Consider the following 12,160-nt stretch of genomic DNA (forward strand, 5'->3'; position numbering starts at 1 on the left):
GGAGAAGGAAATGGCAACCTACTCCAGTGTTCTTGCCTGGAGAATCCCAGGGAGGGCGGAGCCTGATGGGTTGCGGTCTATGGGGTCGCACAGAGTCCAACACGACTGAAGTGACTTAGCAGCAGCAGCAGCAGCATGCTGTGTTCTCAATAATTTTTTTTTGATGACTGCCATCAAGTACTCATGCTGAAAACCAGTATTCAATCAGTTGCTATGTTTTATCACTTTCATCTCCTAAATTGTCTAAAATCAATTCCCTAGGCTACCTGCCATCTGCCTCATTTTTTCTGGATCACTGCAACAGCATCTCAAAATCCTCCTTCTCAAGGCCAACAGAGCTTACTGAATGTAAATCAGATCACCAGAACCCCAAGCTTAAAAACCTTCGGTGGCCCGCCCATCTTTAAAAGTAAATTCCAAGCTCTTCGACAAGTTCTATGGGGCTTCAAGGTCTGACCCAGGCCTCTCTCTCCAGCCTCACCTCACCCTTTATGCTCCGGCAACGACGTGTGCCTTATGATTGCACACCCTCTACCCTCCCAGTTTCCACTACCTGGAAAGGTACCTGGCTAACTTTTCTTCAGAAGCGACGGTGGTTGGGGGAGAATCTAGGAAACCAGTATTCTTCCAAAACATATTCATCCAAATGAGGACTTTCTGAAAAACTTTATTCGCAAGTTGTTAAAATGGAAAAACAGGAGGAAAGGACTCGGGATCAAGATCATCTCTCTTGATGAAGTAGCAGCGGAAGCTGGCTTTATTTCCCCACCGGTCAATGGCGCAGGGCCAGCCTCTGGGGGTTAGATCCTACAGGTGCCTCTGATGCCCGCAAGTTCTAAGAGATAATTCTGGTAGCCTGACTCTAAAAAGCACTCCTCTCTCTCCCATCCCACTTGACTGGTATCCCCTCGATACCAACTCCCCGGGGTAAACTGCTTATCCTTCAGTCAGGTATCTGAGGGCAGTGCACAACAGGGCTTACTCGTCGTCATCACTTCAGCGCCCAGCACCTGTTTAGCACGCGGTTGGCAATCAGTCGAATTAATTGAACAAACTAAATAAATTCGTCGAATTAACAGAACAAAGAACTAAGTAAATGACAGTGCCTTCTCAGCGATTATTTCCCCCATTCATTAAAGAGCTCCCAGACCCCGCCCTACCTCAGCCAAGGTTCTGCCCCTTCCGTACGGAAGCCCCGCCCCTTCTCCCCGCCAGGGCAGACCCCGCCCCTTTGCCTCAAACGCGAGTTTGGCGCCAACCTTGTTTTTTTTAATCCCTCCCAAAGGCGGGAACTATTAATGTGCGCCGAGGACGTGCTTTGCGTCCGATCCGATTGGCCGTGGGCGCTTAGTCCCGCCTCCGGGTGCTAATAGCGAGCTGGCATTGGTGGAGATGCCAGGGAGACCAGAGTGTCCAGAGAGGATCCCAGGCTGCTTTGGGCCAGGCGGGGCGGGTAAGTTCTTGTAGGGGTCCGGTCTGCGCGGAGCTTCTGGGAAGAGTTTGCTTGGCGCGGAAGTCCCTTTAGCGGAGGCTCACTGCGTCCGGAGAGCCAGGGAGTTGAAGGGAGCAGCGGAATCGGTGGGGGTTGGCGTGCGTCTAATGTCCGGGGCCCCCAGGAAGCCGCGTTCCTCGGAAGCACCTTCTGGGTTTTCACTCCAGATCCCTCTGTGGTCCTTCGAGAGAATTCGGGAAGGGGCGGGGGCGAGGACTAGCGCAGGTAGGAATTTCGACCCTTCCTGCCCCTCCCCTTCAAAACCTATCTTTCCTTGAAATTGTCTTTTCGACCATTCTTCCTTCCCCTCCCCCCCACCAAAACCTATCTCTCCTTGCAATGTACTCGTTCAGATGTGATTCTCTGGAGGAATGGGTCTTTCCTGTGTCTGGTGATCATTGGATGTAGTTTGTTTCGGCCACTGTTACACCCAGAGAAGTTGTTTACCTTAATCTCTACAGGTATGAGAATCTTTTCCTAACACAGAGTAGACCCTAAATCAGATGTGAATGTATAATTCGTAGAGTCTCAAGATTTGCGCTTCAGACATCAACTTGCTATTGATTCTGATTCTTCCCTTTTCTTTCCCATTCTTTACAGCTCCAGCTCCAAACCTTGTCTGTCTTGAAGGCTCCTCCCCCATCTCACTCAGGGCTCTTTTGATTGGAGGGGGGACAGAGGCCTTCAGGGGAAGAATCCCCCTACCCCAATTAGTTATAGCGTTTCTTGCCATTTTGCAAAAGATCACCCATTAAAAACTTTTTTTTTATATTTTTCTCTCTAATGAATATTCTTTTTGTCATCTGGCTTTAGAGACAGCTGAGTTCTAATCCCAGGTCTCCCTTTACCAGCTGTTGGACCTTGAGGCAAGTTTCTCTTATCTATTTCTGCATCTGTAAATTGGGAAAAAGAATAGTCTGTACCTCATAGGACGATGCGTCCTAGGGCCCACTTGACTTTGCGCTCCAGGATGTCTGGCACTAGTTGCGGTATGCAGGATCTTTAGCTGCAGTATGTGACTTCTTCGTTGTGGCATGTGGGATCCAGTTCCCTGACCAGGGATTGAACCCAAGCCTCCTGCATTGGAAGCATGGAGTCTGAGCCACCGGATCACCTGGGAAGTCCCGAAACATCCTTATCTTTTACATCTCCCTAGCTATTTTCCTTCGGAGAAGGCAATGGCACCCCACTCCAGTACTCTTGCCTGGAAAATCCCATGGACAGAGGAGCCTGGTAGGCTGCAGTCTATGGGGTCGCGAAGAGTCGGACAGGACTGAGCGACTTCACTTTCTCTTTTCACTTTCATGCATTGGAGAAGGAAATGGCAACCCACTCCGTGTTCTTGCCTGGAGAATTCCAGGGACGGGGGAGCCTGGTGAGCTGCCGTCTATGGGGTCGCACAGAGTCGGACTCGACTGAAGCGACTTAGCAGCAGCAGCAGCAATAATGTATTTAAGAGCATTTAGGTCAGTGGCTGGCACATAGGGTACAGTATGTGGTGTTTGTTACTCTTTTCCCCTTACATCATTTTAGGGATCTTGCTGTATTAGATTAAGCCTTTGCTGTGAGCCTAAAAATACCCTTTCCCTCTCCCCTGACTCTTTGTCTACATATGTTTGTTTTTCTCTACAAATGTTTATTTCATTCCCTTGATTTTTTTTTCTTAGAGGAAACCTCCTTCAGACTGTCTCTTGAAGACATCCTATCACAAAAGGCTAGGTGATCCTTCTCTCATCTGCTTTGCCTTCACATCTGAATTCATTGGGATTGTTCCTCAAAAGATTATGAGTGAGCTTGCAACGCTTTTCTTTCATCATCATGGTTCTCAACTTTAAAAAGTTTGCTTCTACACTTTGGTGCAACTCTCCTATCAGAAACAATTCTCTTTGTATATTGAGACACTCATTTGGAGAAAGATGAGAGCAAATGTGAAAAATCCTTCTTCCCAAGAGATACTGATACGTAATTCCTCGTCTTCTGTTTCCTGTCTTCCTTTTCAAGAGAATCACTGGTCTTTGTAACTTCAAGGGTGATCTCAGCTAGGGTAGTTATGTCTTTTTAATTGATGAAGTATAGTTGCTTTACAATGTTGTGTTAGTTTCTGGTATACAGCAAAGTGATTCAGTTTTATACATTCTTTTACTCTATATATTCTTTATCATGTTATTTTTCATTATGGTTCATTACAGGATACTGAATATAGCTTGCTGTGCTATAGGACCTTATGGTTTATCTATTTCATATGTAGTAGTTTGTATCTGCTAACCCAAACTCCTCATTTATCCCTTCCCCCCACTCCTTTTCCCCTTTGATAACTATAAACTTGTTTTCTGTGTCTGTGAATCTTTCTGTTTTGTGAATAAGTTAATCTGTGTCATGTTTTAGATTCTACATGTAAATGATCTCATATGGTATTTGTCTTAACTGTTTCTGACTTCACTCAATATAACAATCTTTTGGGCTAGCCATGGTGCTGAAGATAGCAATATTTCATTCTTTTTTATGGCTGAGTAGTATTCCATTGTGTATATATACCACATCTTTTTTATCCACTCACTTGTCAATGGACATTTGGATAGTTTCTAATCTTGGCTATTGTTCAGTTCAGTTCAGCTCAGTTGTGTCCGACTCTTTGTGACCCCATGAACTGCAGCATGCCAGGCTTCCCTATCCACCAACTGTGACTTGGGTTGAGTCTACCCAAAAACCCATGTCTGTTGAGTTGGTGATGTCATCCAACCATCTCATCCTCTGTCATCCCCTTCTCTTCCTGCCCTCAATCTTTCCCAGCATCAGGGTCTTTTCAAATGAGTCAGCTCTTTGCATCAGGTGGCCAAAGTATTGGAGTTTCAGCTTCAACGTCAGTCCTTCCAATGAACACCCAGGACTGATCTCCTTTAAGATGAACTGGTTGGATCTCCTTGCAGTCCAAGGGACTCTCAAGAGTCTTCTCCAACACCACAGTTCAAAAGCATCAATTCTTCGGCGCTCAGCTTTCTTTATAGTCCAACTCTCAAATCCATACATGACTACTGGAAAAACCATAGCCTTGACTAGACAGACCTTTGTTGACAAAGTAGTGTCTCTGCTTTTTAATATGCTGTCTAGGTTGGTCATAACTTTCTTTCCAAGTGGTAAGCGTCTTTTAATTTCATGGCTGCAGTCAGCATCTGCAGTGATTTTGGAGCCCCCCAAAATAAAGTCAGCTACTGTTTGCAGTGTTTCCCCATCTATTTGCTATGAAGTGATGGGTCTGGATGCCATGATCTTAGTTTTCTGAATGTTGAGCTTTAAGCCAACTTTTTCACTCTCTCTCACTTTCATCAAGAGGCTCCTTAGTTCTTCACTTTCTGCCATAATGGTGGTGTCATCTGCATATCTGAGGTTATTGATATTTCTCCCGGCAATCTTGATTCCATCTTGTGCTTCCTCCAGCCCAGCGTTTCTAAATAGTAGCAATTATGTCTTGTCTTCTGTGCTATATACTTTTTAGACATCTTGTCCTGAATGTCCTACAGATAATTCAACATGTCTTCTTTGGTTCTCCATTTCAGTTGAAAGCATGACTACCTTGTTAAGGAAGCTAGGAACTGAAGAGTTGTCTTTTGCAAATTGGGATTTTGATTATTTCAGCAAGTATTTTTTTTATTACCTACCAACCTGTCAGGCTCTATGTTGAGAGCTGGGGATACAATGGTAAACAGAACAGACCAGGGCCTGGTCTTGGTGAAGCGTATAGTCTAGTGGATGAGACAGATATTTCTCTAGCAGTCCCACAAAAATGTAATCATAAACTGAAGAGAGGCCATGTAGAGAAAGGACACAGTGTTATAAAAATATTTAACAGATGGTTAAATTTAACAGGGTCTTCCCTGTTGATTTTGACAGTGAAGATCTGCCTGCAATGCAGGAGACCCAGGTTCGATCCCTGGGGTGGGTTGAGTCGTGTCTGACTCTTTGCCACCTCGTGGAGTGTAGGCTGTCAGGAGTCTTCCTGCATCTCTTGCATTGCAGGTGGATTCTTTACTGCTGAGCCACTGGGAAAGCCCTTAACTCACAGTATCAAGAGGAATTGAGTGAAGCACAGTGAGAAAAGAGTACTCCCTACTGAGGCCCTGTGGTGGTAGGAACAGACTGTGTTCTGGGAGCTGAAGGAAGGCCCTTATGATCAGAGCACAGACTCCTGGAGAATGGGGGAGAATGATGCAGACTAACACTGCAGCTTCCCCAGTGGCTCAGTGGTAAAGAATCCGCCTGCAGTGCAGGAGACCCTGGTTCGGTCTCTGGGTCAGAATGATGTCCTGGAGAAGGGAATAGCAACCTACTCCAGTATTCTTGCCTGGGGAATCCTATGGACAGGGGAGCCTGGCAGGCTGCAGTCCATAGGGTCGCGTAGAGTCAGACATGGCTGAAGCGACTGGGCACACAGCACACAACACTTAGAGGAGGGCAGAGGCTGGCTCACTCAGGGCTTTGTAAGCAGAACTGTGACAAATTTGTTTTCTAACCAGGATCAGCTGGAAGCACTGAAGAGTTTTAAACGGAGGGAACATGATCATATTTGCATTTTGAAAAGACAGCTCAGGCTGTGGTTTTGAAATGGGCGATATTGGGTACTTGAATAGGTGCTTGCGTGCTAAGTTGCTTCAGTCGTGTTTGACTCAGTGCGACTCTGTGGACTGTAGCCCTCCAGGCTCTTCTGTCCATGGGACTCTCCAGGCAAGAATACTGGCGTGGATTGCCATTTCCTACTCCAGGGGATCTTCCTGACCCAGGGATTGAACCTACATCTCTTATGTCTCCTGCAATGGCAGGTGGGGATCTTTACCACTAGCTCCGTCTGGGAAGCCTGATACTTGAATACATTTTTCCTTAAATCTTTTTGATTCTGGCACTGAAATCTCTGAGGTCTGCTTCTAATCTTTATTTCCACTGTTAATAACTTAGTCACCCCTCATTGTCTACTGTATGTTATAATAGCCTTTGCTATCTGCCTTGCTACTAATATTTTCAATACTCTTCTTGCTAGAGTTGAATGTCTGAAATGCAGATTTTTTCTTTGAAATTCAGATTTGATCATTATATTTCTTAGCCTTAAAAGCTTTTAGTGGTTCCCTCACTCTATGGTTGAAGAAGTCCAAGTATTTCACCAGACTTTCTAAAACCTCAGTTCTCACATTCTATTCTGTGGCTTGCTTGTGAACTTATTGATAGATGTTGTCAGGAAGTGTGTTTGCACGCAGGAGTCCAGTTTCACTGAACCTTGGGATTTTGGAAATCTTGGGGTAGTGAATGAGAGGGTCAGAAGTGGAGGTGCCAGTGTCTGTGTTGACTTTATTCAGTAGGTGTTGGGAAGTAATACGAAGTTTTTGAGCAGGAAATGAGATGAACAGGATTGCTTTGGAAGAACTAACTCAACAATTGTGGGTAGCATGTGTTTGGAGAGCGAAGATAACTAGGTAGCTATAGTGGAGGCTGAAACAAATTTCTTCAGCAAGAACAAAGAAAAAGGGAGAAGCATCAGTAGGGATGGTACTCAAAGAAACAGTGATATCAGGAGGTGACAGATGTTGATGGAAAGATTTTTTTTTTGGTTTTGTTTTGGACTTGGTGAGCTTGGACTTATAGGAATGTATCTATTAACTTTAGCATCTTATTGCTGACTCCTGGTTTGTATTTTAGTACAGACAGTTCCTAGTTTTCAGGCACTGAAGGAGCAGCAGAGGAGTCTGATTTGGTATCCCTGTTTTTTGTAGCTGCTCTTGCTCTCCATCTCAACTTCTTTGTGTTTGCCCATCAGATGTTGAATCCAGACTTTGCTTTGCAGTTGTAGAAAAGAAGACTGATGTCCAGGAGCTTGTCACCTTAGAAGAGTATTCAGATAATTTTTACAACGGTCCAATAGCATTTAGAACTAGTTATGTGTTATTAAATTGTAACTACAGCTCTGTGAAGTCTTCCCTGTGAGCTTTTCATGATGAATAAGATAAGTAGTCTTTTGAGTGAGAGCCAGTGAATAAACCATGAGCTTTAGTTAACGGATATAGATATATTTTGGTTAAGGGTCTTTTGGTTGATTTCCTTGTTTATTCAGCACACCTTTATTTTCATATTTGTATATTAAGTGCTGAGAATATAGATTTTTAAAACTTGATCTCTGCTTTCAGGTTGCTCATGTTCTCTCTAACTGCTATCCAGTACAGCAACCTCTAGCCACATATGGCCATTTAACTTTTTTTTTTTTTCTTGGCCATGCTATACAGCTTGAGGGATCTTAGTTCCCCAACTAGGGATTGAGCCCCCGTGCCCCCAGTGATGGAAGTGTGGAGTCCTAACCACTGGACCACCAGGGAACCCCCTCTTTAACTCTTAAGTTAATTAAAACAAGCTACAATTTAAACATCAGTCTCAGTGTGTTAGGCCAAGTAATGGATTCACCAATATGTCCATGTTCTAATCTTAGGAACCTATGAATATGTTGCCTTACGTGGCAAAAGAAAGTTTTCAGGGAATTCTCTGGTCCAGGTTAATGGAGAAGAGTGTTAGAATCCAAGGTATGGATATTATATGTGCTTATTGCTCCTTTGCTGGTGGAGCAAAGAAATATCAATACATGTGTGTCTACTAACTCATGTATATACATGCACCTATAATTATGTCTAATCATCTGTATCTATGTTGAGTTAAATGTATGTTCTTACTGATGTCTTCAGCTATCATCTATTACCACAGGGGTCATTTTTAGTATGTTCTCTTGCTTTTCTGTAACCTTTTGCTTCAGTAGCAAGAAACCTGGCTCTCACTACCACCCACTGATTAAATCATTCAATTCCAATATACATATATAACAGATCGGAACTGTTACTTTGTACCCTAGTGGGAAGCAGCTTCATCAACTAGAAGACAGTGCTTATACTAATTGAGATTTGAATGCTATACCATCTTCCATTTGGGGGGATAAATCTTACTTGTCCTTAGTGTACTTTTGTTTTTGTTTTTTGTTTAATGTCTTGCTGGATGCAGTTGGCTAATACTTTTAAAAGACTGTTTCTATGTTCATAAGAAAGATGGACCTAAAGTTTTCCTGTCTTGTAATTTTCCTGTTTTGTCCTGTCTGCCCAGTTTTGATGTCTAGACTGTACTAACCTTACAAATCTTGTCTCTCAGCCTTTCCCCCCCATTTGTTGTCTGGAATAGATTTTATCTCTTCTTTGAAGGTATGATAGAATTACAAGTTTCTTTATGAGTAGATTATTGTATTGAACTATTTAATCATTATTTAATCATCCCAGATTAACTACTGTATTGAATTATTTTAAAATGTGTTCATATTTTCGGTTTCTTCTTTAGTCAGTTTTGACAAGTTACGTTTTTCTAAAAAGCCATCCGTTTGATTGAACTTTGAAATACATTTTGTTAATAACTTAATCTCTGCTGTGTGTGAGACTGTTGTGCATGTGTGCTCAGTCGCTCAGTCGTGGCCAACTCTTTGGGACCCCATGGACTGTAGCCCGCCAGGCTCCTCTGTCCATGGGATTTTCCTGGCAGGGATACTGGAGTGAGTTGCCATTAGGGGATCTTCCTGACCCAGGGATCGAACCTGAGTCTCCTGCAGCTCCTACATTGGCAGGCATGTTCTTTACTGCTTAACCACTGGGGAAGCCCTTGTGAGGCCATACTCCTTTTCTATTCCTAATGTTTGTTCTTTCTTTTTCTTTATTAGTTTTGCTAGGTATATGTCTATTTGATTTGTCCTTTTAAAGAGCTATCATTTATTTTTATTCATCTTTAGAGCGTTGTTTCTTTTCATTAATTTATGTTTTTTATGTGTTTCTTTCAGTTTACTTTGTTCTTTTTGTTGAGTTGGATGACCTAATTAATGTTTTGTATTCTTTTCCTAAAAATTTATTTCATGCTATAACTTTTCCTCTAAAAGTATTTTTGTTGTATCCCACAAATGTTTTGTAGTATATACATTGTTAGTTCTGTGTATTTCCCGATTTCCATTAATATTTGTTCTTTGCCCTATGTTTGTGGTTTTTGAAAGTAATTGGGAAATTTGAAAATGCACTGTTAATTTCAAACTTTATTAATAAAAGCATGTCTGAAATTTGTTGAAACTCACTGTTACAATATGTTGTCCATTTTTATAAATGTGCTTGGAAGTAATACAAGTGTAGTAATTTAGTGTAGGTAATATAAAAATCATCAGATCAAATCTGTCAATTTTGTGTTCAGAGCTGTATCTTTAAATCTCTTTTAACTGCTTGATTAGCAGAGTGTGTTAAAACCTCTGTTGTGATTGCCTACAAGTATCAGACAAAAGCCACATGGTAGCTTTGAAAGAGAAAGTGTATTAGAAAGAATTGTTAACAGCAAGTTGGAATAACTGGGAATTGGTTAGTAAAGAGTTAAAGATAACCCTAAGAAAGAAGGAGTAGCAGATACAGGATCAGCCACTACCTTTAGGGTTGAGATAGATCATCCAGAGAAGACCCATCTCCCCATCATTGGAAAGAGTGTGGCCCAGGCTAATTGAATGGTGGAGAAATTGCTAAGTGCCTTGCTGGTGACAGTACTTTGGACTTAGCAGAGGAGCTGCATAGGGAAGCCCCTAGATGCTATTGGGTGCTGTGGGATCCAGGAGTTGGAGAAGCTGCCCTCTCCATAAGCCTAGCAGGAGAAAGCTATGTCCTGCAGGAGTCCATTGTAATAGCAGCCTTATGTATAGGAGGCAAGCATGTAGAAAAATTGTGCCCTTGCAGAAACCTAGTGCTGGAGAAGCTGTGTACTGTAAGTATTGAATGCTGGGGAATGCTGGCTCTGCAGGAACCTGGCCAGCTAGACACACTGAAAGTAGGAAGAGAAACCCCCTTCCTTTCCAGGGTCCCTTCAGCACTCTCTACTGACAAAATTGTACATAGGGCTAGTTAGCAAAGGAGAAATATTTTCAGGGCCTACCTCCATTATCACACAAGGGTAGATAGGGAATAAAGAGGCATCATAATTCCCACAGTTCCTTTAACTTTATGTGTATATACATATATATAAATAATTCTCAGAGACAGTTTTGAAGATCTCTTAGTGCTACATCTATTGTGACTAATAAATGAGCAATCACTTTTCTCTTAAATTTTAGAAGTAATTTAAATGTATATATATTATTTGGTGGTAGGGGCCTAGAAAGTAAGGTTTGCAGACGGTGATCCCATAAACAATTGGAGGAAAAAAGTTTAAGACAGGTGAGGGGCAAAAACTCAGGATTTTTTGGATCTCTTGTATTTGCCAATTTTAAATAACCAAGACAAGCAGAATCTTTTTTTTTCTTTTTAAAGTAATAACTACCAATAGTAAAAACTGAAACTGTGAAATGATATGCAGTGAAGGCTTTGATCTGTTTGATCTGTTTAACCAGGTCATCAGATTAATTGGTCACCATTTTGTGGGGAAAAAAAGCCATTGAGTGATGCTCCCTTCAGTTTGCAGCTAGTAGTAGGTTACTGCCAGGAAACCTGTGAGTTTCTTCTCCATCAGTTGTGTGCTGCTTTACCAAGAGTTAGTTGTGTTACTTGCCAAATGTGATTATGCCATTTTTGTGTTTTGTAATTATTGCGCAGGGTATAACAGAGTTGATTAAACATATATGTATACTTTGATTTTATCTAAAGGCATAATATATAAATTATATCTCTTGTGGTAGAATCATGACCTTTCCTTTGAGTATACATCCAGTGATTAGAGCTCTGACTTCCTCGCACACCAAGAAGATGTTGCTTGGGATTTCCAGGACTGTTTTCATTTGAGTAACAAATTCTATACTTCTGAGTCCACCTGAGTACAGACTAGATTTTCTCTTCCAGTATTTTGGATTATGTCACCCTCACTTGACTTGACAGCAATTGTAAGTGTCTTGCTTCTCACCTTTTAGACTTTCTAGAACATTCAGTCTAGTTTTCCCTGGTAAATAGCTGAATAGTAATCCCACTCCAGTATTCTTGCCTGGGAAGTTCCATGGACAGAGGAGGCTGTTAGGTTATAGTTCATGGGGTCGAAAAGAGTCAGACATGACTTAGTGACTAAAATAACAACAATCATACTTTTACTTAGGAAAATAAGGAGATAAACATAATTGGATTTGAAAATAGATGCACCTGGTTGTTGGTAGGTTATCTCAGTTGATGAGAGCAGAGGTATGCAGGCACAGGTACCCTTAATAACCCCAAATAGCCATAGTGGCCATAGTTCATTGACTGTGGGCAACATTCATATACCTTACAGGCAGAATGGAGAGTGTCAGATCAGTTCAGTTCAGTTCAGTCACTCAGTTGTGTCCGACTCTTTGCGACCCCATGAATTGCAGCACGCCAGACCTCCTTGTCCATCACCAACTCCTGGAGTTCACTGAGACTCACGTCCATCGAGTCAGTGATGCCATCCAGTCATCTCATCCTCTGTCGTCCCCTTCTCCTCCTGCCCCCAATCCCTCCCAGCATCAGAGTCTTTTCCAATGAGTCAACTCTTTGCATGAGGTGGCCAAAGCCCTGGAGTTTCAGCTTTAGCATCATTCCTTCCAAAGAAATCCCAGGGCTGATCTCCTTTAGGATGGACTGGTTGGATGTCCTTGCAGTCCAAGGGACTCTCAAGAGTCTTCTCCAACACCACAGTTCA

The 12,160-nt window shown here is 42.4% G+C and overlaps 1 protein-coding gene across 5 annotated transcripts in view; it reads left to right on the top strand.

Annotated features, from left to right (window-relative positions):
- The first annotated feature begins 1,387 nt into the window (after positions 1-1,387).
- The window catches only part of CASP8AP2 (caspase 8 associated protein 2), a 34,986-nt gene continuing 24,213 nt past the window's right edge, over positions 1,388-12,160 (top strand). For 3 of the 5 annotated variants that reach the window (XM_010834710.1, XM_010834711.1, XM_010834715.1), the window contains exon 1: positions 1,388-1,453. The gene's annotated coding sequence lies outside the window, so the exon portion shown is untranslated. The other 2 variants (XM_010834713.1, XM_010834714.1) reach the window with 2 other exon arrangements.

Source organism: Bison bison, unplaced genomic scaffold (assembly GCF_000754665.1).
Source record: "Bison bison bison isolate TAMUID 2011002044 unplaced genomic scaffold, Bison_UMD1.0 scf7180017864035, whole genome shotgun sequence".
NCBI lineage: Eukaryota > Metazoa > Chordata > Mammalia > Artiodactyla > Bovidae > Bison > Bison bison.